This window comes from Dasypus novemcinctus, chromosome 21, assembly GCF_030445035.2.
Source record: "Dasypus novemcinctus isolate mDasNov1 chromosome 21, mDasNov1.1.hap2, whole genome shotgun sequence".
In the NCBI taxonomy this organism is placed as follows: Eukaryota; Metazoa; Chordata; class Mammalia; order Cingulata; family Dasypodidae; genus Dasypus; species Dasypus novemcinctus.
Genome location: NC_080693.1, coordinates 83,396,304 through 83,423,111, shown reverse-complemented (window position 1 = coordinate 83,423,111; position 26,808 = coordinate 83,396,304). Strand labels below are relative to the sequence as shown.

General features: G+C 56.2%; 1 protein-coding gene across 1 annotated transcript in view; it reads left to right on the top strand.

The window, feature by feature from the left end:
• RBFOX3 (RNA binding fox-1 homolog 3) overlaps window positions 1-26,808 on the top strand; it is a 189,253-nt gene that overhangs the window by 38,670 nt on the left and 123,775 nt on the right. The window contains 1 exon segment of the mRNA XM_058284832.1: window positions 19,795-19,834. The gene's annotated coding sequence lies outside the window, so the exon portion shown is untranslated.

The window sequence follows — 26,808 nt, the reverse complement described above, 5'->3', positions numbered from 1 at the left end:
ACTGGGGGGCTTAGAACAACAGCAGTTTCTCCCCTCCCAGTTCTAGAGGCTGGAAGTCCAGGTGGAGGCTCTCCAGGAGGCCGTGGCAGAGCCCGCCCTGGGCCCTTCCAGCCGCTGCCGGCGGCCACCCCGTGGTGCTCCGTGGCCTGCAGAGCCACCTGTGCTGTTGTGCGGCTCCTTCCTGGGTGTCTGCATGTCTTCTCCTCCTGCAAGGGCACCTGGCATTGACTTAGGGTCCACCAGGAGATCCTTACCTCGCTACATCTGCAAAGAACCTATTTCCAACTATGGTCATACCCTGAGGTCCCAGGAGGGCATGAATTTGGGGGGACACCATTCAACCCCCTGCTCCTGCCAATAGGTGCTCCCAGGCCTCCTCGTTTTCCAGTTGGGCTTCTCGGGGTCTTCTCTCACTGAGGACGTGGAGCCAGAGCCTGAGCCCGGCTCCTCTTTCCCCGTAACGGTGGGATGAGGACAGACGACTCCACAGCGTCACAGCATTTGACAACCGCGGGGGGGCTCGAGGATCGGCCCAAAGGTCAGGGGACTTGCCAGAGAACACAAAGCCATGGACATGGAGCCCGGACCCCAGGCCCCATGACGACGGACGTGATGCCCAGTCCAGCGGCCCCCAGTGCTACTCCAGATGGTCACAGATGACACGACTGGAGCCAAATGATCACCTTTGTGGCAATGGCCAACTGCCCCCTGTGAAAGGACAGAGAGAACTCGATGCCCGGACCAACCCCAACAGAGCACAGGAGTCACAGCCAGGTGGGATGGACGACCAGGAGCTCCCGCTTCAGCCGGAGCGCTGGAGAAAGGACGAGATGGTGGCCATCTGGCCCCGGGAGGCCACACCCTTGGAAGGAGCTGTGACGTCATCGAGGCTGGCTGCCTGATGTCAGCTGCAGCCAAGACCCCCGACACCAGTGCACAGGGAGCCGGTCAGCGCTCATCGAGCTCGTTTCCGCCTCAGACAGGCTGCTGGGCCCAGGACCCTGCTCACGTGGCCGCGGAAGTGGAAACTGCGGGGAGCAGGGCAGGGGCCAGCCCGGCAGGACGCCTCCCTCGGGCAGCCCCACCTGCCCCGCCGCGGGGGAGCAGCCCCGACGGGAAGGCCGGCTCCGGGGCCCAGGCCTCGCGGCCAGGGTGGACTCCCGCGGCGCATGTGCGGTGAAAGAATCCCAAGTCCTGAGCGCTTCACCATGAGCTCTCTTGACTTGAGCTGGGGCGGGGGGTGGAGGGCACCCCAGGCCCACTCTGAATCACCTGTCCCAGGTTATCTGGCACCCCAGTGGCAGGAGACGGGGGATGAGCTCTTCCCAGGGTCGGCGTCCTTGCCCAGCCCGTGGGCGCTTGGGAAGCTGCCTGAGAAACTCCAGCCAAGTAAATCTCCAGAACAGGAGAGGGCTCACCTAATGGAATTAGAAAGTATAAAATAGCAGTGATCTTGACGGGGATTCGGAAACTAAGCCCTCCCTGGAGATGGGAGAGCAGCTAACAGCCCGGGAGGCGCTGGAAATTACAGACCTGCAGGCCCGGAGGTAATGAGGTCAAATGGCTCCCAGTATCTAAAGGGAAATTGGGCTGCCTAACTCATCCGAGGGCTCTAAAAAGTGAATAAAATGGCACAACCCAGTGGACTTCATTTACCCGAGTTTTCAAAAAGCTTTTGATGAGGCCTTCACGAGAGACTCTTGCGGAAGGGGAAGCTGGAGAGAGGACAGAGGCTGGCTGCGTGGTAAAGCCTCATCCAGCGAGAGGCCGCGGGCATGCTGGTGGCCAGCTGACCCCAGATGCGCCCACAGACAGCGGGCAATTGTGGCCCCAGGGTCCGCTGCGGGAAGGAAATGGCCATTGAGTTTGAAAACGTGAGAGCCAGCGCGGGGAGGGCGGTTGCATTTGAAGCATTTCCACGGGCGGGAGAGGGGTGTGTTTGCCGGAACAGTTCGTCTCCTGCGTTCTGTTGGCGTTGCCCGGCCGGATGTCCCAGCGCCGAGCGGCGGTCCTGGCCGAGCAGGTGGCCACAGGGCGGCTCTAAGCGCTGCTGCCTGGGCCACTCTCTAGCCGCGCTTCCCTTACTCTAGGAATTGTCACAAGGCCGCCTTCTGGACTGAGGTCCCACAGGGCAGTGGTGACAGCCTGAGTTCGTCCTGCCCTCCTCCGGGGCAGCGGCCAGGAGAAGCGCAGGGTCAGACCTCAGGGTGAACCTATCTCCTAACTCGAGGAATCATAGCCTGCATCCACCTTTGTCCAGAGCCCAGAAACCAAGCCGGGGGAGGCGGGGGGGGGGGGGCAGGAAGGAGGCGGGGAGCAGCCAGCCTGACCAGAGCCTGGGTACCACGTGGCTGCCACTGCGCCAGGCTCCGGCCTGGGCGGGGGCTCGGGCAGCATCAGGCAAGGTCCCAGAGCTCACGGAGCTTGGGTTCCGGGCAGGGGGGGTGTGGCTGGCCTGCCTTCCAGGTGAGTCTCACCTGGCCACTCCAGGAGCAGGACGGGGCTGCTCGTGGAGGATCCGAGCGGCCGCGGGCTCCTCCTCCTCTCCAAGCTCCTGCTCCCGCAGCTGCTGCAGCCGAGAGGTGTAGCTTCCTTTGGCCAAGCCGCGGGCCCTGCCTTGACAGGTCCAAACAGAACCAGGACACGAAGTCACGGGTGTCAGCAGGAAGCCTGCGCACCTTTCCATGGTCAGAATAAATAACCTACATCTAGAGTCCTACAGAACTTACAAAGCGCCCATAAAATACCAACATTCTCTTGGATTGCTCCTTAAAATACTGGCCACCTTCCAAACTGCGGGGCCGGGAGAGGGAAAAAGGAAAGAAATGAAGAAGTTCACCCCTGCCGCGTTCTCCCTCCAGCTTGCCCGTTCCCAGAGCTCTACACCTTCTGAAGGTTTGTGGCGTAAGGCTGGCAGGAAGCGCGCAGCACAGCCTCCATGGGGGTCGGAGCGGTGGGGGTCGCTTCTCGGGGTCCTAGGGCCTCTGGGACAGCTCCTCAGCCCTGGGCGTGGGACAGACCTGAGCTGACAGCTCCACACTCCAGAAGAGGCCAGGACACGTTCTTCGGGGCCCAGGGCTCTTGCAGCCAGGTCTCCGAGAAGGAGAGGATGCCCGAGCCGCTGCTTCGAGGCCGAGGAGTGAAAAGCACCCTGCCCCACAGGGAGGGACTGGCCCGTCCAGCGGGAAAAGGTGATTTGATCAGACCTGCCCAGGCCTGGCCGCCTTGCCCCCTGTGGGTACAGATGCCAGCCTTGTGCGGGGACCACAGGGCAGGGACAAAACCCCAGCGTGGACCTGCCCATGGGCCACTCCCCCGACAGGTCCAGGCAGGGGCCCTGGGGAGGCCCATGGCCCCCTCCAGCCCCACTGCCCGGGAGCAGAGCAGGGACCGAGGGCCATGCCCTGCGAACGGCGGCAGCACCGCCCCGTTTTTGGATCCTTACCAACCTCCCCTGAGTGGCTGACAGCCATCCGCCCTCTGGTTTTTCTCCAGAGGCGAGCGGACAAGGTGGACTTTGTGGGGAGACAGGCAGGTCCCAGCTAGCTGGGCAAAAGGGGGCATGACCGGGGGGCAAGTCTGGGTGGGCACCTCCGCCCTGGCTCCCGTCGACCCCAGCGTGGATGAGGCCCCGGCCAGCCCCGTCACCCTCTTCCTCCCTGACTGCCCGCTGCAGTCCTGGGGCCCCGGCGGACATCGTGCCACGTGGGTGACACCCGTGGCCTCAGGCCAAGGCTCAGAGCTGCCGCAAGTGGGGCTTGGAACTCACGGCGAGGTCTCGAAAGCCCCGGCCTGAGCAGCAGCTCCAAAGCGGTGAGTCGGGTCAGCGCGCAGCAGGCAGGGGCCGGCAAACGTCACAGGTTCCCACACGGTTCTCCTCCCCCGCCCCGGCAAGCTCAACCCACAGCGCCTCCCGCTCCACCTGGGCGAGACCCTGCGGCAGGAGGCCCCCAGGGCAGGGAGGAGGGGTCCACCTCGAGTCCCCTTGCTGGGGAGGGCGGACCGTTAATTCACTACCCTCACCCACATTCCTCTGTGAATAGGGGGCTGCCCCAGTTTCACTCCCAGGCTGGGGTGGGAATGGAATGGAATGGAATGGAATGGAATGGAATGGAATGGAATGGAATGGAATGGAATGGAATGGAATGGAATGGAATGGAATGGAATGGAATGGAATGGAATGGAATGGAATACAATAGAAATCTGCTCTCCACCTGCTTGAGGGAATGGGATACAATAGAAATCTGCTCTCTACCTGCTTGGGTACCAGCATCTACTTGAGCACCTATTCAGAGTGGGGGGGCTTTACCCCCTCTCCCCCCGCCCCCAAGAATCTGCATTTTAAGACAATCCACAGGGGACGTGCACACCTCGCAGCTCGGAAAGCACGGGGCGGGGGTGGGGGAGACTGTGGAGTCTGACAACAGACTCTGTCTGTCCTCCTGGCCCCTGACCTGTCCCCACTTTGCTGTCTGCCCTTGATGTCACCACCTTCTACCCGAGATATCACCACCTTCTACCCTAGAAAAGCAGATCTTGGGAGAGAAAAAGAAGGAAAAGCAGCAGCGTTGCGTGCAGTCCTTCCCGCAGTGCCCAGCCTGTTCCTGCACTCACCCTCTGGGCTGGACCCGTCCTGGGTTAAGAGATGGCATCAGTGGACAAAAGAGACAAAAATCTCTCGGGCGCTCAAGTCCTAGTGGGGGAGACAGCAGCCAGTGAAGTCGATGGCTACGTCGGAGGTGGGCTGAGAGCCAGGGGTGGGGATGGGGGCAGGCAAGGGCAAAGGTGGAGATGTTAGTGGAGGTGAGAGGTGGTACCAGAGCCGGTGTAGAGACCCCAGGTCGGTGCAGAGAAGGTGGGAGGGGGAGGCCGTGGGTCCAGGGGTGGGCGGGGCCGGACAGACCGCTGGGGTGGGGAGCTGGAGGCGGAGAGGAGCTGGGAGCTTTTCTAGGCAGGAATCCGTGATGCATGCTGAAATCCCTCCTGGCGTCCACTTTCCCTCTGGGCCAGGCATCCCAGTGGGGTCCCTCCACCCACCTGCAGGCGCCCCCAGTAGCTCCCGCATCCCCAGCTCTGGTCCCGGTGTGGCCACGCCTCTCTGGGCAGAGGACCCCGGGACACTGGCCTCCTGGGCAGTGAGATGCCCCCCAAGTCAGGGCCATCAGATGCCCTGCGGCCATATCCCCACACTCTTGGGGACAGCCCAGGCCCAGGCCATCTCCAGATCAGCTTTTGTCCCCACTGTGGGCAAATGGCAACTCTCCTGGGGGGTCCTTGTCTTGCAAACTTTTCCTGCCCAGAGATCCCAATTCCAAAGGGCGGGGGGGGAGGGGACAGAGCCCATCTGGGGCTCTGTTGGGGGTGCCAGGCTCATGGTACCTGGCCTGGATCTGCTGCAGGGGTGGGGAGCCAGGAACCAGCACCCTGGGGATGGCTTTGGGGCAGCCTCACCCGAGAGCCCCTGCCTGACCGGGGCAGTTCTCGTCCCAGCTCCACCCCTGCAGGCCCTGGACGGTTTAGGCCCAGGGTGTGTTTGGGGTGGGGGGGTCACTATGGAATGCTCGGCTCTTTGCAGAAGCTCCACCTGCTCCCGGCCTTTGGGCAAGATGGTGGGAAGGGGTCAGGCTCCAGGACCCCGAGCCCCCTGCCTGGCTTCACACCCCGCCGTGGACTCAGGTGACGTGGCAGCGTGCTTCGCTCGGAGCGTGATGCAGTCGGCGCCGCTGTGCAGCCCAGCCCGCGGACTGCTATGCACCCCGTTGTGCAGGCAGCACCCCAGCAAAGTGCTTGCTCCAGCCTGTCCCATGGGCAGAGAGCCTGGGTGCCCCCCTTCCTCCCGGTCCCTGCTCTGGAGCTCCGCAGGGGCGGCTCCTCTCTCAGGCCGGGGACTTTCAGGGTGTTGGCCGGGCCAGGGATGGGGTGGGACCATCTCACCTACTTACACGAGACTCCCACCTCCAACTCCCCCTATTCAGCCAAAGAATGGCGGTGAAGAAAGTTCCCGCCGGCTCCCCACCCCCTCCAGCGCGGTGACCTGCACGGCTGGCGGCCTTCCTCCTGCTAACGAGCTCCTCGCAGCTGGCAGCCACTGGCCGTGGCCCTGGGGGAGGCCCCAACACTGCCCAGCTTGGAAGGTGGTTGCCTGCCCATTGACCTTTAACCCTGGCCTGGGCACCTGCACCTGGAGGACCCAGATTGATGTGTGGGGAGCTTCAGAGCAGGCCATCAAGGGTCCAGGTGGCTCTCTGAAAGGGACCCACGTCAGGCAGGTGGAGCAGCCGCTGGGCCCACCGGCCAAGCCCTGTCCCTGCCTCTCCTCGCTCTCAGGGAGCTCAGGATGGCCACATGGGCACCTGCCTTTGGCCAAGGGAACTGTGTCTCTTCTCCTGTGTCCCTGGAAGAAGGCAGCTGGCGCTGAGCCCCCTCCCAGCTCCTGTGTCACACCTGCGGAGGCTTCCAGGCCCCAAGGCCATCTCTCTCCATGGCCCCCCAAAGGCTCCTTTTCCCTCCCTTTCCCCGCTCCTGCAGAGCCCCCTAGGTGAGGCTGATTTGCAACTTGGCTGCTTCTCTGTGAAGTGGGAGACGCCCTTTCCAGGTATTGACCCTCCATGGTGCCCCTTCCTCCCGCAGCCACCTTTTCCCCTCACCCCCCTAATCCAGGCGGTGCCTGTGGCACTTCCCGGGGTGGGTGCCCCAAACACATCATCTCACTGCAGGCTTGCAGGTTCCACCGGAGGGCAGGCTCCCCTTGGGACCAACGCTGTGACCCCTTCTGCACCCCCTCCCGTCATGGAGGGCAGAACCCCTGAAGTTGAGTCCATGGGTGCTCAGGCCGTGCCAGCCGGGTTGCTCAGGCTATCGGGAAAAAGGGCACCTACAGAAAAATTGCATTTGGCACACACCACCTCCGTAACTCTCACTCCTACAGGCGGTTCAGCCTGATGTGCAGAATGTACAAGGGAAAGAGGATTTTGACATCTCTGATTTTGAGCAATGACTTGGAGCTAGAACTGCAAATAATGAGCGACTCTGCAAAACCAACTGCAGTGGCTTGAAAAGAGCAACCTTCGCTCAAGCAGGCACGGAGGACTCAGCAGCCCTTGGGCACAGCTTGCTGGGACAGTATATAAATATGGCATTGAGCGGTAGCCCCCCCTGCCGCACTCCAGCAGGTAGATTGTGGTAGCCTGGCCATGTTCAAGACTCCATCCCTGTGGACCACAGGAACGTCCTAAACCCAGTAACAGTCTGAAGCCCCTCTGTGCAACCAGCAGGCATGCCAGTGAGTGGGGGAGGGAGCAGGTGGGATTCTGACCCAGGGGTGAGCCTTACCTGGCCAGGGGAAGCCACGTGGCCTCTGCCACAGCCCTGGGAAGCCACACCCTGTCCTCCCAAAGGGTACAACTGAGAAGAGCCTTGCCAAGTTCCCACCCTTCTCCCCTTTGGCCCTGAGGCTCAAAGGTCCCTTTAATCTGCCCTGGAGCTGAGCTGGGAATATCATTAGTGCCCCTCGCTCTGTCCCAGCCTGGGAAAAGCATGTTTGTCTGTTTAGACAGTGACCCAAGCAAGCATGGGCCAGCCTAACCCCTTCTTGGGGTTCAGTACCTGCTAAACGGTAAAGCAGCAACCTCAAGCCTGGTCTGTAGCTATGCACCTGGATTTTGAGTGGGTGAAGATTTCTCCTCTCCTCTTGCCTTCGGCTGTGGTGTAGGAGGGGTAGGGGTGGGGGAAGCCTCAGGCATAGCTTCAAATACTTCCCCACTGGGTCTGTGTCATTGGAGGCTGCTCTCAGTGCTTTGACTTTGCCTAAAAGTGCAGCACTCCCTGTACCTGGTCAGCTCTGAAAGCCAGCTTTGCTGATCTGAGTTATTCAATGCAAGAGACTCAGACCAGACCCCAGACACCCCAGCAACAAACCAAAAGTAGGTCCTTCTACATTCTCCAAGATGTCTAGAGACTTGATCCCTACTGTCTGCCCTCTTCCTGAGAACTTCAATAAGCCAACGATATTGCCTTACGTTTAGGAATTGATATCTAGTTCCAGGAAGGCCAGAATAGAGAAAGAAGACAGAATGTGTTGGGACTCCCCCAAGATAAGAAGCTATAAAAATGTGCCATTGTTGCTTTTCTTTGCCAAAAAACAGCATGAAGGCCACTGAGAAGGACTCGGGTACCCTTTCCTGACCAGCTCTGCAGCTCTTTGGCCACCTCCCCAGTAGAGGTTTCACTCTGGGCTTCTGCTCATTGTGCACCCAGCTCAGCCCTGGCTGCACCCTCGGCCATGAGGTGGCCGGGTCCCCAGAGCAGCTGCGACCCGGAGCTTCTTTCTGACCATGCCTCTGGGTGTGCAGGAAGGTGCTGAAACACGTGGAAGCCTCAGGGCTTTCACTGGCCGAGCCTGTAGATTGTGAACTGGAGATTTCCCTTTCCAATGGCTCGTCCCCACACAGGTTTCCCTGAAACGGAGGCTAGGGGCTTTGGGAAGACGCTGTCTGGAGCCCCCGCCAGCTGGGGTGTGAGGTCAACAGATGCTCCAGAGGGCAGCCTCCCCTGGCGTGGATGGCTGGCGCGTGTGGCTGCGTTCCAGGCTGTCAGGAGTTTTCCCCAGTGCCGTGGATCCGTGCTCGAGGTGTGGCAGAGCAGGGGCTTCCCACCCCTCGCTGCAGGGCTGGATTGTCTGCCGATTTCTCCACCTGGGTTGAGACCTTCTTTCTCTTTCTGAGAAGGGGGGAGCTGATACAGTGTCTTCCATCTAAAGAGCTCCTTCCCACAGCAATGGTTCCGCGATTTACATTAAGGGCTATAACGGGTCGGAGTAAATGGAGCAGGTTTGCAATTAGTTTTCAAAGTACTTATCTCATTAAAGTAAATGAATTATTGATTTAGTGACACTCAGGCTTTTAGAGAGTGGCACGGTGCCATCCTCCCTCTGCTCCTTGGCTCTCAGAGCCCGTGGCCGGCACAAGCAAACTTGCTTCGTGTAGGGATTTTTTTTTTCAATTTTAATATTTCCTTCTCGTTATTTAGCTTTGTAATTAAAGCAGATTCACATGAGAAATGAAGGGTCGGTTTATGGGAATAGAAGCCCCAGGGACGCGCTCGCATGCCTCCCCTGCAGGAAAGAGCAGGGCTAAGAGGGAACAAAAAGTCTCGACCTCAACGGTGAATGAGTGTGGGGGGAGGTGGGGAGCGGGGAGCCTCCCCTGGAGCTGGGAAGGGGTTAAAGGCGTCCTGGGAGCCTGGGGCACCCCTCTCCACTGGCACCATGGCAGGTGGCGGCTCCTGGGGCATGGTGGCCTGGAGCTAGGAGGGTGGCAGGGCCGCGGATCCCGGGGCAAGGCTAGGCTCGCCCTTGGCTCCCGCGAGGAGAGGACCCAGGAGCCCGGTGCAGAGTGCAAGATAAAGCGGTGGGGCTGGGTGTGGGTGCTGCCCTGAAGCCCTCCCAGTCGGGTCCTCTCTGGGGAGGGGCTGCGGGATGGGGAGGATGGGAAACCCAGGGCCCCCCTCGAAGCTGCGGAGCTCCTGCTTCTCCCAGTGCCCCCAGGTGGACAGCGGCCCAGGCGGCCCAGCCAAGTGGCAGCTGTGGACCTGCTGCCTCCCCCCCAGCCCGCGGTGGGGTGCTGACTCAGCGTCTTCCCAAGTCTGCCCAAGGAGCTGGGCACCACTAGGGAAGGTGGAGCACCCCAGCCAAGGGCGCTGGCTTCTGCTGGCCTTGGTTTCTGCCGGCCTTGGCTTCTGGCGGCCTCTCATCTCCACCTGGGTTCAAGTTCACCTGCCTGAGTGCAGATGGTGGGGCTCTGCGGTGAGAAAGGGTGAAGGATGGAGGCGCAAGTGGGCTGAGCCCCTCTGAGCTGCCACCTTTGGCCCCGAAGAGCAGGACAGATGCCAGATGTCCAGGTGTCCCCAGCAGTGGCATTGGTGCCTCGTCACTGGGCTGGATCCCCCCCTCGCCTTGGGTCTGGGACAACACCAGCCCCTTGAGTTGCTCTGTGCACCTTGGCGTGCCCCCAACACCCATGCACCCATGACCACACAGCCATCCGGCTGCCCATTTCCTGTCCTGGGGACAGGAGCAAGCTGGCTGGGAGAGGTGAGGGCTGGGATGGGACCTGGCAAGGGACAGCTGAGGAGGGATGGGTCAAGCAGCTTCAGCACTGGGGGCGGGGGGTCAGCGAGGTCTGCTCTGGTCTCCCATGATGGCCGTCCATCTCCAGCCCTGGCTTCCTGTCTGCCCAGGGCAGAGGATCCTGTCCAGCCCTACCCGGGCTGGAGCAGGGCTGGGGATACCTGGCGCCGTCGGCCATGCCCGCCTACAAGCCGCATCATCAGAAATTCCAGTCCACAGTGAGACCCAGAGTGGCTGTGCCCTTGGCAGTCCATCCTGCAAAGCCTTCTGGGGCTGCTCTCAGGCCCAGCCAAACAGTCACCCTGTCACCAGAAGGGCCGGCCAGGGAGAGCTGGCTTTGCACAAACATGACTGGTCCATCTTTGCCCAGAGCCTGGACCGACACAGCACGGTTCAGAAGTGGCCCCTGGGGATGGCAAGCCAGCCAGGGCTGTGGGCCCTCTGCCCAGCAGGTGGAGAATCCTGACGGTGAGCCCTGGCCACTGGCTGGAGCTTTGGGGCTCACCTTCCCAACGCTCCCTCTCTATGCTCATGTCCCATGGACGGAGTCAGATGTGGGCACAGTGACCCAGAGTCTTCCCAAGGTCAGCGTGTTTGAGTCCAGCCAGGCAGTGTGAGGCAGGGCCCAGGGCCATGTGTCCAGGGAGGTGGGACCCTGCTAAGGTGGAGGACATCTGGGGAGGAAAACTCCTCGCCTGAAGCCTCCAAGGAGTAGGGTTGTGAGCCAGGAGGGGACAGAGCTAGATGGCAGCTGGCCTCCTCCAGAACATCTGAGGACCTTTGAGAAAGTCACCGGGAAGCAGATGTGGCTCAAATGATAGAGCGTCCACCTACCATATAGGAGGTCCAGGGTTCGGTACCCAGAGCCTCCTGACCCGTATGATGAGCTGGCCCATGCGTAGTGCTGATGCGCGCAAGGAGTGCCGTGCCACGTAGGGGTGTCCCCCGCATAGGGGTACCCTGTGCGCAAGGAGTGCTCCCTGCAAGGAGAGCCGCCCTGCACGAGAAAGGTGCAGCCCGCCCAAGAATGGCGCCACACACACTGAGAGCTGACACAAGATGATGCATCTTTTTGAGACACAGATTCCTGTTGCCGCTGACAAGAAAGCAAGTGGGCACAGAAGAACACACAGCAAATGGACACAGAGAGCAGAACCGGGGGGAATGGGAGAGAAATAAATTTTTAAAAATCTTAAAAAAAAAGAAAGTCACCCTCCTTTTATCTGAGCTTCAACCCCTGGCCAGTGTTTCCTGGGGTTGCACTGTGTCTGGGGTGTCGGATGTGGCATTGAGCTTACCTCCCTGGCCCTCAGTGCATGGCTCTGGCCCAGGACCAGGACGTCAGGTGACTTCCTTGAATCATGGATGACTCAGAAGAGGTCCCAGTGGGTGTCACAGAGAAGGCGCCTTCCCGCACCCATTCTCAGCTGACCAGCTGACCAGCTGAGAAGGGGAAGGAGCATGGGTTGGGCATCTAACATGATGCCCCCATGTGCACCTCGTCCTTTTACTGACTGTGACCCGGGCAGGATGCTCAGCCTCAGGGGGGATAATATACCCCGGGGTCCAAAGACCACCAATGGGAGAATGCGAGAGGCACACAGGCACCCAGCAAACAGCGGCTGATGCCCCAGCGCTCTGCCACCCAGCTGTGCTTCTGCAGGGACTAAGCCCCTGCTGAAGGCGAAGTCCCTGGGCTCACGCTTTGGAAACCCAGACACGTCCCCCGTGGCGGTTTGATATTATTTATGAATTCAAAAAAAGACATAGATTGTTTTGCAAACCAGTCTGTTCCTCTGGGTGTGATGATCCTTTGATAGTATTAGTTTCAGCTGAGATGTCTGATTAAATTATGTTAAGATTAGGGCTTTGATTCAATTATATCATTAGAGTGCAACTCAGCGTTGAGTCCCTGCCCCTTGGTGGCTGATAAAACCGACTCTCATGTGGAAGTAGATACACAGAGAAGAACACAGAGGAAGAGACGGCCATGAGGCCCGGCAGAGGCCCCGAGAAGAGAGAAGCTTGATAGTCCACAGGTGACCTTGTGAAGCGACCAGAGCAGCCGAGCCCAGAAAGAAACGAGCCCGGGGGAGAGAGATGAGCCTTATGCCAGCCCACAGCTGAGAGCAGAAGCTGGGACCACGGAGCCTTAGGAGGAAGAGGGAGGCTGAACCCTCGCGGCGTCGCCCGCCTTCTTGTGTCAACACGAGGCCAATGACTTTGGGTGAGAAAGGACCTCTTACGGTACCTTGAGTTTGAACTCTTTAGAGCCTTGTCAATCTAAGCTTCTACCCCAGATAAATACCCTTTATAAAAGCCAAGAGAGTCCGTGTCCTTTGCATCAGCAGGCCTCTGGCTGGCGAGGACACCCCCTTCCTCAAGCGCCCTCTCTAACCAGAGGCGCCTTCCAGAGAAGCAACTCGGGGCTGCTGCCGACAGGTTCAGATGTAGCTTTTAAAATATCTCTTTCCTTGTGATACTAAAAAAAAAAAAAAAAATTCATTTAATTAAAAATGTTGACATTGTGCCTGGATATCCCGCCGGAGAGAGTGGCCGTAAATTAAACATTAAATCTTTAATGGTCCATAAAGACGTATGCTCGCCTGTTATGTATATACTGGATATAAATAGATAAAGAGAGGGCTTTCTTCATCTGGGGGAGGAGGCAGATTTTTTTTTAACCTCAGCTGGATAATCTCGTTAAATGAATGTAATTAAGAGTTAAATTAATCTGAGTCCTCCCCTCACTTTGGGGGGGTATTGAATGGAGGGGGTAGAGTTGGCTCAGTCTGACTTGAACCCCTCTTAGGAGGCCTTAGCTGTGCTCTGCCGGGGTGACGGGGATGGGCCCCTCTGAGATGCGTCCGTTGCCCCCGGAGCTCCGTGGGCTGGGGGAGGCGCTGCACGGCTCCTCAAGCCTCCGTCCTTCGCTTTTCCTCGCTCCCTTCCCACAGGCCGGCAGGCGGCTGGAGCAGCAGAGGTGGCTCCGAGGGAGACTCTGCTGCACCTCCCACTCTGAGAGAGGCCAGGCGGTGGGGAGAGGCCCAGGTGGGCTCCCCCAGGTGGGGAGAGCAGGAGGTGCCTCCCACGGCCAGTTCCTGCAGGGGCCCACTTGGTGTAGAGAATCCTCGGGCTCCCAGCCCGAGCCCTGAGGAGGGAGGGGTGGAGTTTGCAAGGACGTGAGGTCTCCCCGTTCTCTCTGTGACCCCACCCCTGCTGGCCTTTCACTGCCCTTGAGGGCATGGATGCAAGAACTCCATAGGCTTAAAATACCAGGAGACGAGGGGACGGAGGGTGGAGGAAGGAAGAAAAGAAGGAAAGAAGGCAGGAGGGAGGGAGAAAGAGGCAAGGAAGGAGGGGAGGGAGGGAGGGACAGAGCGAGAGAAGCCGGAAGGGGAGAAGGAAGGAGATAAGGAGAAGGGAGAGAGGGAGAGACAGCAGGCAGAGAGGAGGGGAGGATAGGGGAGGGGGGGACAAATAAGCAAAAGCAGCTGCTTTGCTTGCACACCCGTCGGCAGAGTGGTGGGCAGAGCCAGGGTTGGCAGCCCCAGGGTCCTCCCCCTAAGGGGCATGTACAAGTCTCCTCGCGCTGCTATAACAAATTGCTACAAACTCAGCGGCTTAAAACATGACACACAGTTTTGGAAGTGGAGGTCTGAGACGGGCCCCACCGGGCTAAAGTCAAGGTGATGGAAAGACCCCCGTTTCTTCCCAGAGGCAGGTGTGGGGGTGGGGGGAGGAGTTTCCTTGCCTTCCCGGCACCTGGAGCCCCTCCCTCACCCTCACACGGCCGCCTCGGGGGCTCTGACTCCCCTGCCCCCGCCTTCCGCTTGTGAGGACCCTCGTCTTCACATGGGCCCCCTGAGGCAATGCACGGAAGGTCGGCCCCTTAGCCACCCTCCTTCCACCTGCTCCCTCCGTTCCTCCTTGCCCTCTAGGCCACATAGCCTCGGGTTCCGGAGACTGGGCCGTGGGCATCTTGGGGGTCTGCTCCTCTGCCGGCCACAGGTCCCGCCTGTCTTGCTCCTTGGGGTGGGGGGGTTGCGGTCGCAGCCCATCCCCCCACACACGGAGAGCCCGGGCGACGCCTCAGTCTGCTGGGGCTGGAGGCGCTGGGTTACGGCTTCCTGCGGACATCTGAATTTTCTACTCCAAGGTGACCCGAGAAGAGGCCATTTCTGGAATCAAGGAGCTGAGCAGAGTCCCTAACTGGAACGAGGGGGGTGGCACGATGTGGGGGTGCCAGGAGCCTGCTGCTGGCAAGCGTCTGAGTCTCCTGGGCGACGGTAGCAAAGCCCCCACCTGAGGCTTAAAGCAGCAGAAACGTCCAGAGCGCACGGTTCTGGAGGCCAGAGGCCCGAGAGCTGCGGGGGCCTCTCCTTCCTGGCCTCTCCTGTCTTCTGGGGTGACTCTGGGGCTCCAGGACCCACTTCCCCGCCATCGCATAGCCCCACCCGGGCTCTCTGTGCACCTAATTCTCCTCTTCTTATAAGGGTGTGCTCAGGCTGGGCTCCTCACCTGGCCTCGTGCTCACTGGCCTAGTTCCATCGGTAACAACGCTGTTTGCAAACAACCCCAAGGTGCTGGGGATTAGGACCTCAGGATATCCTTTTCTTGGGGGGGCACAATTTAACCCATACGATGATGGTCCGATTTGGGCTAGCAGGGCGGGGGCGCTATTTGGGGAAAGATTGAGGAATCTGGGGAGGACCTGGGACAAGTGCCGCATGGGGAAGGGGATTTCTGGGAGCGTTCAGTGATGAGAAGGGGGCAGCGTTCAGCTGAAGCTACGAGGTGGGCCGGGAAGCCCCGTTCACTCATGTCTCAGTTTACCCAGTAGAGCAGGCTAGCCCGAGGAGAAACGGAGGTGGGGTGTGCATCCCAAGGAGGACGTGGGGGTGACAGCCCCACCCGGGCCGTTCACCTCCTCTTAGCAGCAGGGACCAGGCGTTGAAGGCCGAGAGAGGAGGAGGGAAGCCACCACGGGAGGGCTGGGAATGCTGCCCAGGGGTACGTTTGCAGCACCCCCACCACGTGCTGAGTGCTGCTGGGGGTGCCAGGGGGGACAAAACGGTGGGGTCACTGCTCCTGGAGGCCTGGAGTCTAGATGGGCCGGAATCATGGGTCCAAGACTCACCCAAGTGCCATGGGGGCGGAACTCCGGGAGACCCCCTCCCAGGGACCTGGGTGCTCTAGGCCAGGGAGGAGGCCCGGGCCGTGCTGGCTGAGGGTGGGGAGAGCTCAGCCAGCAGGAGGGCTAGCTGCAGGGTGACTCTGGCTGAGGGAGCAGGGCTCAGGCAGGAAACCGGAAAGGGGCGCACGGCTGCCAGGACGAGGCGGCCGAGGGAGGCAGGGGCCAGGCTGGGTGGGCAGGTAGGGCAGGTGGATTACGAGCCACCGGAAGCTTGAGAAGGGTTTTACACGAGCGACAAAGGAGTGGGAGAAGCTGGGGAGAAACAACGGAGGGTGCGGGGAGCAGGGAAGCATGATCAGATTGGAAAGTATGACCCTGGCAGTTGGGGGGAGAGCGGATGGGAAGCAGCTGAGTGGGTGCAGGGCCATGTGGGAGCCTTCAAGGTCCAGGTAATGGGCTGGGAGTCGCCGCCGGGTCCAGGTGGGAGGTTGGAGTTGGAGTTGTCACCGTGGTCCTCGGCCGGAGGTGGGGGTTGAGCCGTGTGGACATCTAGAAGGTGGTGGAAACAGAGCTTTCTTGGAGTGGCATGGGGGAAGCAAAGTGGGCGAAGAGAAGGGAGCCCAGGACGGCACCCACAGGCGCCAACTAGGAGAGGATGCCCCTGCCAAAGGAAAGGAAAAGGACAGGCCGGAGCAGGGAAGGAAGGCCAGGGCTGCGGCGCCAGCTCAAGGGAGCAGCTCCTGCGAGGAGCAAGTGCCCCCGTCAGCAGGCTCACGATCTGCAGAGAGACCAAGGCAGGTGAAGGCTGACTGGAGCCAGCGAGGAGTCAGTTGAGTGAGACTTTGCAGGTGGAGTCAGGGGTGGGTCTTGTCAAGCAGGAGGAGGAAAGATCTGGAAGCACGAACGAGCATACCGGGGAGACACGGGGCTCTCCTGCACCTTGGGGCAGAGCTGGGTTGGGGCAGCTAAGGGAGGCTGGGTGAGAAGGGGCTCGGCACAGGCTCCAAGTCGCCTGAAGCTCCCCACGCTGTGGACAGCCACCGAGGCGTCCAGTGGGGTCAGATTCACGGGCAGCAGACCCACTGGTGGTGAGCAGAGCTGCACCCGGGCTGCCGGGTCTCTGGGCCTGGGGTTGCTAAGCAGCTGCACAGTGTCTGGGGGAGAAAGGGGGTTCCCCAACCAACTGGGCCCGTGCGTGGTGAGAGCGGACAGGTGCAGAAGGCGTGCCCGGCGCGGGGGCGAATGGGCGGACCCGGGGTGGGGGGGAAGCGAGATGCCCAGAGGTTCTGAGGCAGAGGCCCCGTGTCCCCTCCAGTGTCACCGACTGAAGCAGGCAGGGGGTCTGAGCGGGCGCATGGGGACGGGGACGGGGGTGGTCGGCTCTGCCTGCACAGAACCGCACAGATCGTTGCTGGTAACCAGGGGGCAGAGTCCGGGCCGCTGGGGCTAGAAAAGTGAGAAGGCGGTCTGGGGGGGTTGCTAGGAAGAGGGGGCCTGGGGAGGACATCCTGGAGGGCCAACGAGGAGGCCGAGCCAGCGGGCGGAGAGGGGGCGAGCCGGGAGTGCTCTCACGTTCGCCTCCACTCGGCTTTATTACTTTTATAAATCAATGTCCCCCAAGCAAGGGCCAGGTGCGGGAAACCGTCCCCCGCGCATCTGCCTGTTGAAGCCGGTCCCCCCAGCAGGAGCCCACCCCGAGGCAGGCTCAGCCCGCGCTGCTTCTGCCCCCGTCTAGGGACCTGCTCGCTTAGCCACGCCCCTTAGGGCGCCTCCTAGAACAAAGCTCTTTTTGCCATTATTATTTAACAGTGACCTCGGGCCTCGAGGCCTCAGGAATGCGAGTGTAAACACATTCACAATTTATCATGTTTTCCTTCTCGGGGAAGACTCTCGGTGTGAGCAGAACCCGGGGAAGACAGCAGCGATCTATTATTAAATAAACCCAACTGTCGATACGGGCACAATCCGCAAATGAGCCGCCTGTCGACGTGGGCTGGCTGCAGCAGACGCCGCCCGGCACGCGGGGTGCTGGAAGCCGGGTGTTCATTTTCTACTTTGAGGCCGTTTCCAGCACAAGGCTCTGCGGCTGATGACGCGCACGGAGACCTGTGAATCCCGGAAGGTGATTGCTCAGCCCTAATCGTGTTTTCGAGGCGGCCCTAGCAGGGCGCATCGAGCTGAGCCAGCAGCTCCCAAGGGGCACCACGTGCCTCGGGAAAGCCCTCGGCTGTCCCCACTCAGACCTGGCTCCCCTCCTCCAAGACCAAAATCCCAGCAGGTGCAGCGGGGGTGGGCCGGTGGGCAGGGCTGGAGCCGAGGGGCCGCCGGAGGGGAGGGTGGAAGTTGCTCAGACGTGGCCCCACCTCTTTCGTTTGCGCTGGAAAGGACATCTCTGGGAGGGGTGAGGATTTGGGACTGGTGAGGTCAGACACAGCTCCGCGGAGAAGGGTCCAGTGGGGTCACGGGGTGGGGAGAAGGGCCCCTGTGGTCTGGGTCCCGGCTGAGGGTGGGCAACGCCGTGGCCTCCATGCCCCTCCTGCGCATTGCCTGAGGAACAAAGAAGGGCTGGGGGCTCCTGGCCTAAAGATCTAGGGAGACCGGCTAGCTCCCCCATGCCAGCACAGCGGGGTCATGGGTCCCCGGCCATCACTCGTTCTGGAGCTTTGAAGCACGGTGGCACTGAGCATTTTGGAGCTCTGGGTCTCGCGTGCCTGGACTTGGAGCCAGAGACTGCTTGGAACAAATACCAAGAAAAAAGCTAGCAAAAAGAAAATCCCCCATCACCTGAAGGCAGTGGTTGGCACAGGTGGCCCATCGATCCACCTCCTCTGAGCTGACGCTGTCACTGGGCAGTGCCTTCCAGTCGCAGTGGCCCCTCAGGGCTGAGCTGGGCTATGGGAAGTGGATCCAGTGCCAGAGTGGCCTTTGCCGTTTTGCTGTGGGCTCGGGGGGGGGCGGGGAACGATGCCCCGCTGAGGCCCGGGGGACGGCAAGGCCGCCCCGAGCCTCCCCGTGCCAGGCTCGAGTCGGCCGCCCCCGCTGGCTCTCCCTGCCGTGGCCCTGCGCCCTGCATCGGCCCAGGCCAGGCGCGGCTAAGGTTCCCTTTCATTATTCGTCCTCGTCTCCCAAGACAGGGTCCTCGTTTGCACTTGGAGGAGGGGCCTGTTGTGGGGAGGGACCTGCCGAGGGGAACGTCCAGCTGTCCCAGGGACACCTATCTGGGCTTCAGTTTTTCACCTGAAAAAAAAGGAGAGTAAGACTAGTGCCTGCCTCACAAGGCCGTGCGAGCTGCGTGAGGCAAAGCACGCCAAGCGCCCAGCACGTAAAGCGTACAGAATAAATGGCAGCGGCACCGTTCCTTGGTGGTGGTGTCGGTGAAGACGGCGGTGCTTTCTCTAGACCTCGAGGGCCGCTGGCCTTTCGACTCCAGACTCTTGGAGCTCGCCTTTATGCTCTTCATGCTACGTTTTTTTAAAAAAGGAAGCACACAATGGGGGAAGGATGGAGAGGGACTGCTGAATGGGTACGGGTCTTGAGTTTGGGGAAATGAAAACCTTCTGCAGCGACGTGGAAGTGGTTGCACAACATGGTGAATGTACTTACTGCCCCTGAATCACACACTTTCACATGCCTAAAATGGTCGATTTCATGTTGTGTGTGTTTTATGACAATTAAAGTATGTGCAAGACAGGTACACATCAAATTATGAAACAATATTGAAATAAATGAAGAAAATCTAAGTTTTCAAAAAGCACACAACACACACATACACACACCCCATTTCCAATCTCCAGCCACCTGTGCTGCCCCAAGCCCCCCACAAATGAGACTGGCCACTTTAGGCAAGTACTGCGACCTCTGGCCCCAGGACCCTCACTCACAGAATGAGGGGGCTGGTTAGGGATGGCACCTGCCAGTCTGAGCCCCTCCTGCGGATGGAAGGTTCTAGAGGCCACACGCAATCCACACGACAGGCAAGGGTTGACTCTGAAATCGCAGACTTATGATTCTCACGCTTTTCCTTAAGCAGCAGCTGCCCATCCAACTTCGTGGTGTGTATTACGTCTCGACTGATATTAAAATTAACTCGAGGGGCAGGGCGAGTCCAGTTTGGGATTCAGAATCCTCCTCAACAACCCACAAAGAGGAGTCCCCGTACGTGGGCAGCCCTGAGCCAGGGTGGAAGGAAGAGAGGACGGGACTCAGCCAGAGTTCGGGGCAAAAGAAGGAAGGGAGAAGAGACCGAAACACATATCCCCAGAGTCACAGAGAAAATGGGTTTGGGAAATCTGGATAAGATCGCAGTGTTCTCTTTCTTTGTCTTTGCCTGTTAAATAAAGCGTCGCCACGCTCGAGAGGCAGGCAGGGCGCGCGTCGACCTGGGCAGGCTCTGGAACTCCCAGGGAGCTAATGCTTCCACTTCCGAAGTGGCTAGTCAATGAGCAAATAGCAAATAGCGTCGCCGGCAACCACGAACGGATGGAGACATTGATTGTAATTCTCTCTCCTTTCTCTCTCCTTCTTTTCTTAGAGACTCCAGAGTGCCTCGGGGAAAATTGGCTGAATAAAAGGTATAAAGACTTCTCTTTCTTTGCTGAATGGCTTTGGATGGATCTGAGCGTGGTGAACGCCTTGGGAGCTGCGATAACCAAGCCCAGCGTTTCTGGGGTTTCCCATTCGCTGGAGGGAGGGAAGTTTGGGGGCTGAGGAGACCGCACAGTTTAGCGTTTAGCGCCTGCACGCCACCCCCTTCCCACTTCCAGTGGGCAGGCCCGCAATTTCCTGGGGAAGGCAGGATGGGGTGTCAGAGGAGTGATAAAGGTACGGGTCAAGGGGGTGTAACGACCTGGTTTCCATGCAAGATTGCTTAGCAACCCCAACTGACGCGAGAAGCCGTATTGATTCCCCCCCACCGGCCCCCCCCTTGTGCCCTGTGCGTGGGCAGCTTTCCCTGGACACCGCGGCCTCCAGACCCCCAGGGCAGCCCCCACTCACGGTCTGCAGTGGCCAGGCTCCCCTCCGTGGCCTGGACTTGTGGCGGAGGGGGCTGCAGAAATCAGCTCTGGCCCCGTGTTGACGTTGGCTGAGAGGCCAGGCTGCTCGGCCCGGGGTGCAGCCGTCTTCGCCCTTGGCCGCCAGTCCCCCGCCGACCCTCTGCGGCCCAGCTCCGGTGTGGAGCCACCTTCGGGGTCTTTCCCTTGGGGGCAAGAGCTTTAAAATAAAATAGTTCTATGTATTGGTTGTGAAAAAGCATTAGAAAATGCACGTTTGCCCTCTCTTCACAAACCTTGGCCCCCGCGGACTTCTCGGTGGGCCTTGGGCCTTGGGCCATGGATGGTGGGCGCACGTATCCAGCAAATGGGTGTCGGCAGGACAGAAACGGGGAGAAAATCCTTCAGGGACTGGCACGGGGAGCATGTCTTTTCTTTGATGATCTCTTTGCCTTGTTTTTTTACGGTCAACCCACCCTTGGCTCCGAAGTGGGTGCTCACCAAAAGGACCCTACCCAGAGCCCCCCATCCTGGAGGCTGCTCACTGAAGGGCTGATGTGGGGAGGACAGCTCGGGCGCTGCACTGGCTTTCCATCAGGATGGGCAGGTGGCGTGGCGCACAGGGCGTCTTCTTCCTGTGGCCGTGGGCTTTCAGTGGCACAGGCGTGTGGTGGGGTATCTCACAGAGCCGCTGTCTGGTATCTCTCAGTGTTCTATGCAGTTCTCTGGAGGAGGAGACAAAGGAAGTGCAGTTGGTGTTGATTTTGCACTTTCAGCCAACTATTCTTTTTTTTTAAGATTTTTTTATCCCCACCCCCAGTTCTCCCCAGTTGTCTGCTCTCTGTGTCTATTCACTGTGTGTTCTTCTGTGTCTGCTTGTCTTCTCATTAGGTGGCTCTGGAAACCTATCCTGGGAACTTCCGGAGTGGGAGAGAGGCGATTACTCTCTTGTGCCACCTCAGCTCCTCTGTTCTGCTATATCTTCTTATTTTCTCTCCTCTGTGTCTCTTGTTGCATCATCTGGCTGTGTCAGCTCTCCGTGTCAGCCGGCATTCCTGTGCAGGGTGGCTTTTCCCATGTAGGGTGGCTCTCCTGCGCAGGGCCACATTCCCGTGTGGGCCAGCACTCCACATGGGCCAGCTCACCGCATGGGCCAGCTTGCCCTCACCAGGAGGCCCTGGGCATCGAACCCTGGACCTCCTTTATGGTAGACAGGAACCCAGTTGGTAGTGCCACATCCGCTTCACCAGCCAAATATTCTTAACCACAGGGAGAGCCTCGCTTCACCCAGCAGCGCTCTTGAGATGCCGTCTTTGTCGACGGAGATATTTTATGGGGAAGGATCCAGGGGAGCCTTCAGGTGAATCTTTTTGTAGGATAGAGACACCATTAGTGCTCTGAGTAATTATGGCATGAGTTCCTGGTTTGTAAGCTTGGATTTTTGCACATTTGTTTTTTTAACTGCTTTGTCGAGGTATAGTGGACGTACAACAAAGTGCACATATTTGGGGTGTACAATTTGATAAGCCTCACCCTATATATATACCCATGAAGTCATCGCCTCAATCAAGATAACAAACAAGTTCATCACTCCCAAAGTTTTTCTCATGTCTCTTTATAATCGGTTCCTCCCACCACAAGCCAACCCCTGCCCCAGGCAATCACTGATCTTTCTGTTATAATGGATTCATTGTATTTTCTAGAATTTTCTAGAAGTAGAATCATATGGTATGTACTATTTTGGTTTGGCTTCTTTCACACGGCTGATTATTCACACACCTCCTGTATCAATGGCTCATTCCTCTTCAGCTGATCAGAATTCCACTGCCTGGCTGTGGCACAGTTGATTTATCCACTCACTCCTTGGATTCCACTTTGGGGTGACAACAAATAAAACTGCTTATGAACACTTGTGTACAAGTCTTCATATAGACACACGCTTTCTTTTCTCTTGGATAAAATACCTGGGAGGGGAATGGCTGCATGGGATGGTAGCACATGTTTAGCCTTTTAAGAAAGTGCCAAGGGAAACGGACTTTGGCCCAGCGGTTAGGGCGTCCGTCTACCATATGGGAGGTCCGCGGTTCAAACCCCGGGCCTCCTTGACCCGTGTGGAGCTGGCCATGCGCAGTGCTGATGCGCGCAAGGAGTGCCGTGCCACGCAAGGGTGTCCCCCGCGTGGGGGAGCCCCACGCGCAAGGAGTGCACCCGTGAGGAATGCCGCCCAGCGTGAAAAGAAAGAGCAGCCTGCCCAGGAATGGCGCCGCCCACACTTCCCGTGCCGCTGACGACAACAGAAGCGGACAAAGAAACAAGACGCAGCAAATAGACACCAAGAACAGACAACCAGGGGAGGGGGGGGGAATTAAATAAATAAATAAATAAATCTTTAAAAAAAAAAAAAAAGAAAGTGCCAAAATGTTTTCCACAGGGGTTGTGCCCCTTCACATCCCTGCTGGCTGAGTGTGAGCGCCAGTGTCCTGCATCCTTGTCAACACTTGGTATTGTCAGGCTTTATAGTTTTAGCTATTCTGATGGGTGCATGGTTTTAGTTTGCATATCTCTAATGACTAATGATGTAGAGCATCTTTTCATGTGCTTATTTGCCATCAATACATCTCCTTTGGTGAAGTGTCTATTCAAATATTTTGTCTATTTTGCTATTGGGTTGTTTAATTCCCTATTGTTGAGCTTGGGGAGTTCTTTATGTATTGTGGATATAAGTCCTTTATCAGATATATGCTTTGTAAATATTTTCTTCCAGTTTTTGGTGCCTTTTCATTCACTTAACAGTGTATTTTGAAGGGCAGAAGTTTTTTATTGTGATGAAATCTGGTTTATCAATTTGTTTGCTGTTGTACCGAAGAAATCTTTGCCTGATCAAAGGTCATAAAGGCTTTTTTCTCCTATATTTCTCCTAGAGGTTTTATAATTTTAGGTTTTATGCTTAGGTCTATGACTCATATCAATTTAATTTTTGTGTATGGTGCAAAGTATGGATTGAAGTTCATTTTTCTGCATACAGTGATTGCAGAACCCCTTGTTGAAAAGACTTTCCTGTCTTCATTGAATTTCCTTTGCATGCTTGTCAAAATTCAGCTGCCACATGTGTGCAGGACTATTTGTGGACTCTATTCTGTTTCATTGACCTATTTGTCTGTCTTGATACCAGTACTACACTGTCAAGTTTACTCTTGCTTTATAATAAGTCCTGAAATTGTTATTCCTTTTCAAAGTTGTTTTGGCTGTTTTAGGACCTCTAAATTTCCATATGCATTTCATGAATTTATGAATTTTAGAATCAGCATGTGACTTTCTATTTAAAAAATCTGCTGGGATTGCATAGAATATGCACATCAATTGGGAGGACCATTGTCATTCTAACAATATTGAGCCTTCTGACCCATAAACAAGGTTTTTCTCTCCATTTATTTAAAACTTCTTTAATTTCTGTATGTGTGCTTTGTAGTTTTCAGTAGTAGGTCTTGTACATCTTTTGTCAAATTTATCCATATTTCATATATTAAGACAATTTTCTAAGGAATTTTAATTTATAATTGTTTATAAAATAGATTTTTGTATATTGATTTTGTGTCCTGCAAACTTGCTAAACTCACTTGCTAGTTAAAATAGCTTTTATGTATATTCTATCAGATTTTCTACATAGTCAATTGTGTTGGTCAATAAAGACAGTTTTACTTCTTTTTCTCCAACACAAATGCCTTTTATTTCTTTTCTTGCCTTATTTCTCTGGCTAGAATCTCCACTACAATGTTCAACGGAAGTAATGAGAGCAGGTATTCTTGTTTTGTTCCTGATCTTCCGGGAAAAGTATTCTTCACCCTTTCACTGTTCAGTACAATATTAGCTGTTGGTTTTTCCTAGTTTTCCTTCATCAGGGTAAACAGGTTCCCTTTTATTCCTAGTTTGCTATGAGATTTTATTAGAAATGGGTTTTGAATGTTGTAAAATGTTTTTCCTGTGTCCATTGAGCTTATCATATGTTTTTTCTTTTAGTTTGTTAATTTGGTGAATTATATTGGTTGATTTTCAAACTTTAAGCCAGTGCAGGTTAGGTTTAAATCTATCTCACTGTTTTTTCCCATCTGTTCTTATTCCCTTTCTCCTCTTTTTTTTTTTTTTTTTTTGCCTTCTTTTGGATTGAGTACCTTTATCATTGTTATTCCATTTTATTTTTTGATGACTTATTAGATATAATTCTTTGTTTTATTATTTTGATTGTTGCTTTAGAGTTTATAATACACTCCTTTAGCTCATGGCATTCTACCTGGAAGTGATGTTGCACCACTTCATGCATAGTATAAGAATTTTGCGCTAGAATCTTTCCATTTCTCTCCTACTGGTCTTTGTTATGTTACTATCTTGTGTTTTGTTAGTACATAGGTTATAAACCCTTCTATGGACTGTTATTATTTTTGTTTAAATAGTCAGTGATATTTTAAAGAGATTTAAGTAACAAGAACAAGTGCTGTGCACGCACCTACAGGTAACACTCTAGCTGCTCTTTGCTCCTCTGTGGAGATCTATATTTCTTTCTGGTATCATTTCATTTCTACTAGAAGGACTCGCTTTGAATATTTTTCATTATATTGTCTGCTGGTGGGAAATTATTTCAGTCTTCGTATGCCTAACAAGTTTTTCTTTCTTTTTTTTTTTTCAAGATTTATTTTTTATTTTATCCCCCCCCCGCCCCGCCCCCTGCCCATTGTCTGCTCTCTGTGTCCATTCACTCTGTGTTCTTCTGTGTCCACTTGTATTCTCAGTGGCACCAGAAATCTGTGTCTCTTTTTTGGTTGCATCATCTTGCTGCATCAGCTCTCTGTGTGTGCAGCACCACTCCTGGGCGGGCTGTGCTCTTCTCATGAGGGGTGGCTCAATGCGGGGCGCACTCCTTGCCTGTGGGGCTCCCCTACATGGAGGACACCCCTGCATGGCAGGGCACTCCTTGCCCATGACAGCTGCATATGAGCCAGCTCACCACAGGGGTCAGGAGGCCCTGAGTTTGAACCCTGGACCTCCCATATGGTAGGCGGACGCTCTATCAGTTGAGCCATGTTCACTTCCCAAGTTTTTATTTCAACTTCGTTTTTTTTTAAGATTTATTTTATTTATTTCTCTCCCCACCCCCACCCCAGTTGTCTGCTCTCTGTGTCCATTCGCTGTGTGTTCTTCTGTGATTGCTTCTATCCTTATCAGTGGCACCAGGAATCTGTGTTTATTTTTGTTACATCATCCTGCTGTGTCAGCTCTCCATGTGTGCAGCGCCATTCCTGGGCAGGCTGCACTCTCTTTTGCGCTGGGCGGCTCTCCTTACAGGGCGCACTCCTTGTACGTGGGGTTCCCCTACATGGGGGACACCCCTGCATGGCAGGGCACTCCTTGCGTGCATCAGCACTGCTCATGGGCCAGCTTCACACGGGTCAAGGAGGCCCGGGGTTTGAACCGCAGACCTCCCATGTGGTAGGCGGACGCCCTATCCATTGGGCCAAGTCCTCTTCCCTCAACTTCATTTTTGAAAGATATTTTTGTTGGGTATAGAATTCTGGGTGGACAGTTGTGTTTTGCTTTGCTTTTTCTCTTTCAGCAACTTACAGCTATTTCCCCAGTGTCTTCTGAAATGTACAGTTTCTGCATCACCCTTAACTTTTTGCTCTGTTTATAATGTGGCTTTTTTCCTTCTGGCTGCTTTAAAGATTTTCTCTTTATTACTGGTTTTTAGCAATTGGATTATGATTTCCTTTGGTGCTGTTTTCTTCATGTTTCTTGTGCTTGGGTTTGTTGAGCTTCTTGTATCTGTGAGTTTGTAGTTTTCATCAAATTTGGAAAAGTTTTTCATCCATTATTTCTTCGATGTTTTCTGTCTCCTCTCTCCTTTCAGGGGTTCCTGCCTACAAGTATCTCAGGCCACCCAAAGGCCCCCAACTCCTTGATGTTCTTTTCATTTTTTTAGATTATTTTTCCATGTGCATTTCATTTTAGATAGCTTTTTTGTTTCTTCAATTCAACCTTTCCTTTTGCAATATCTAATATGCCATTAGTCCCAACCAATGTAATTTTCACTCAGTCATTACAGATTTATCCCACAAATTCAATTTAGGTGTTCCTTCCAAGTCTCTACTCAACTTTGTGAACATCTGGAACACAGTTGTAATAACTGTTCCAGGGTCCTTGTCCCCTGATGCTAACATCTGGGTCAGTTCTGGGTCAGTTTCGAGTGACTGGTTCTCTCTTCATTGCGGGGACATTATCCTGCTGCTTTGCATGCCTGGTATGCTTTGATTGGATGCTGGACCCAGTAAATTTTACCTTGTTGGTGCTGAATATTCTTGTATCACTAAAAACATTCTTGAGCTTCGCTCTGGGATACAATACAGTTACTTGGACACAGCTGGAACAGTTCTGAGCTTGCCTTCAAGATTTGTAAGGTGGGCAGAGCTGCATTTAGCTGAGGCCAATGACCCCCAACGTCAAGGCAGGACCCCCTGAGCACTCCCCCAGGGCCTGCGGGCGGTGTCCCCATCCTCTTCTCAGGC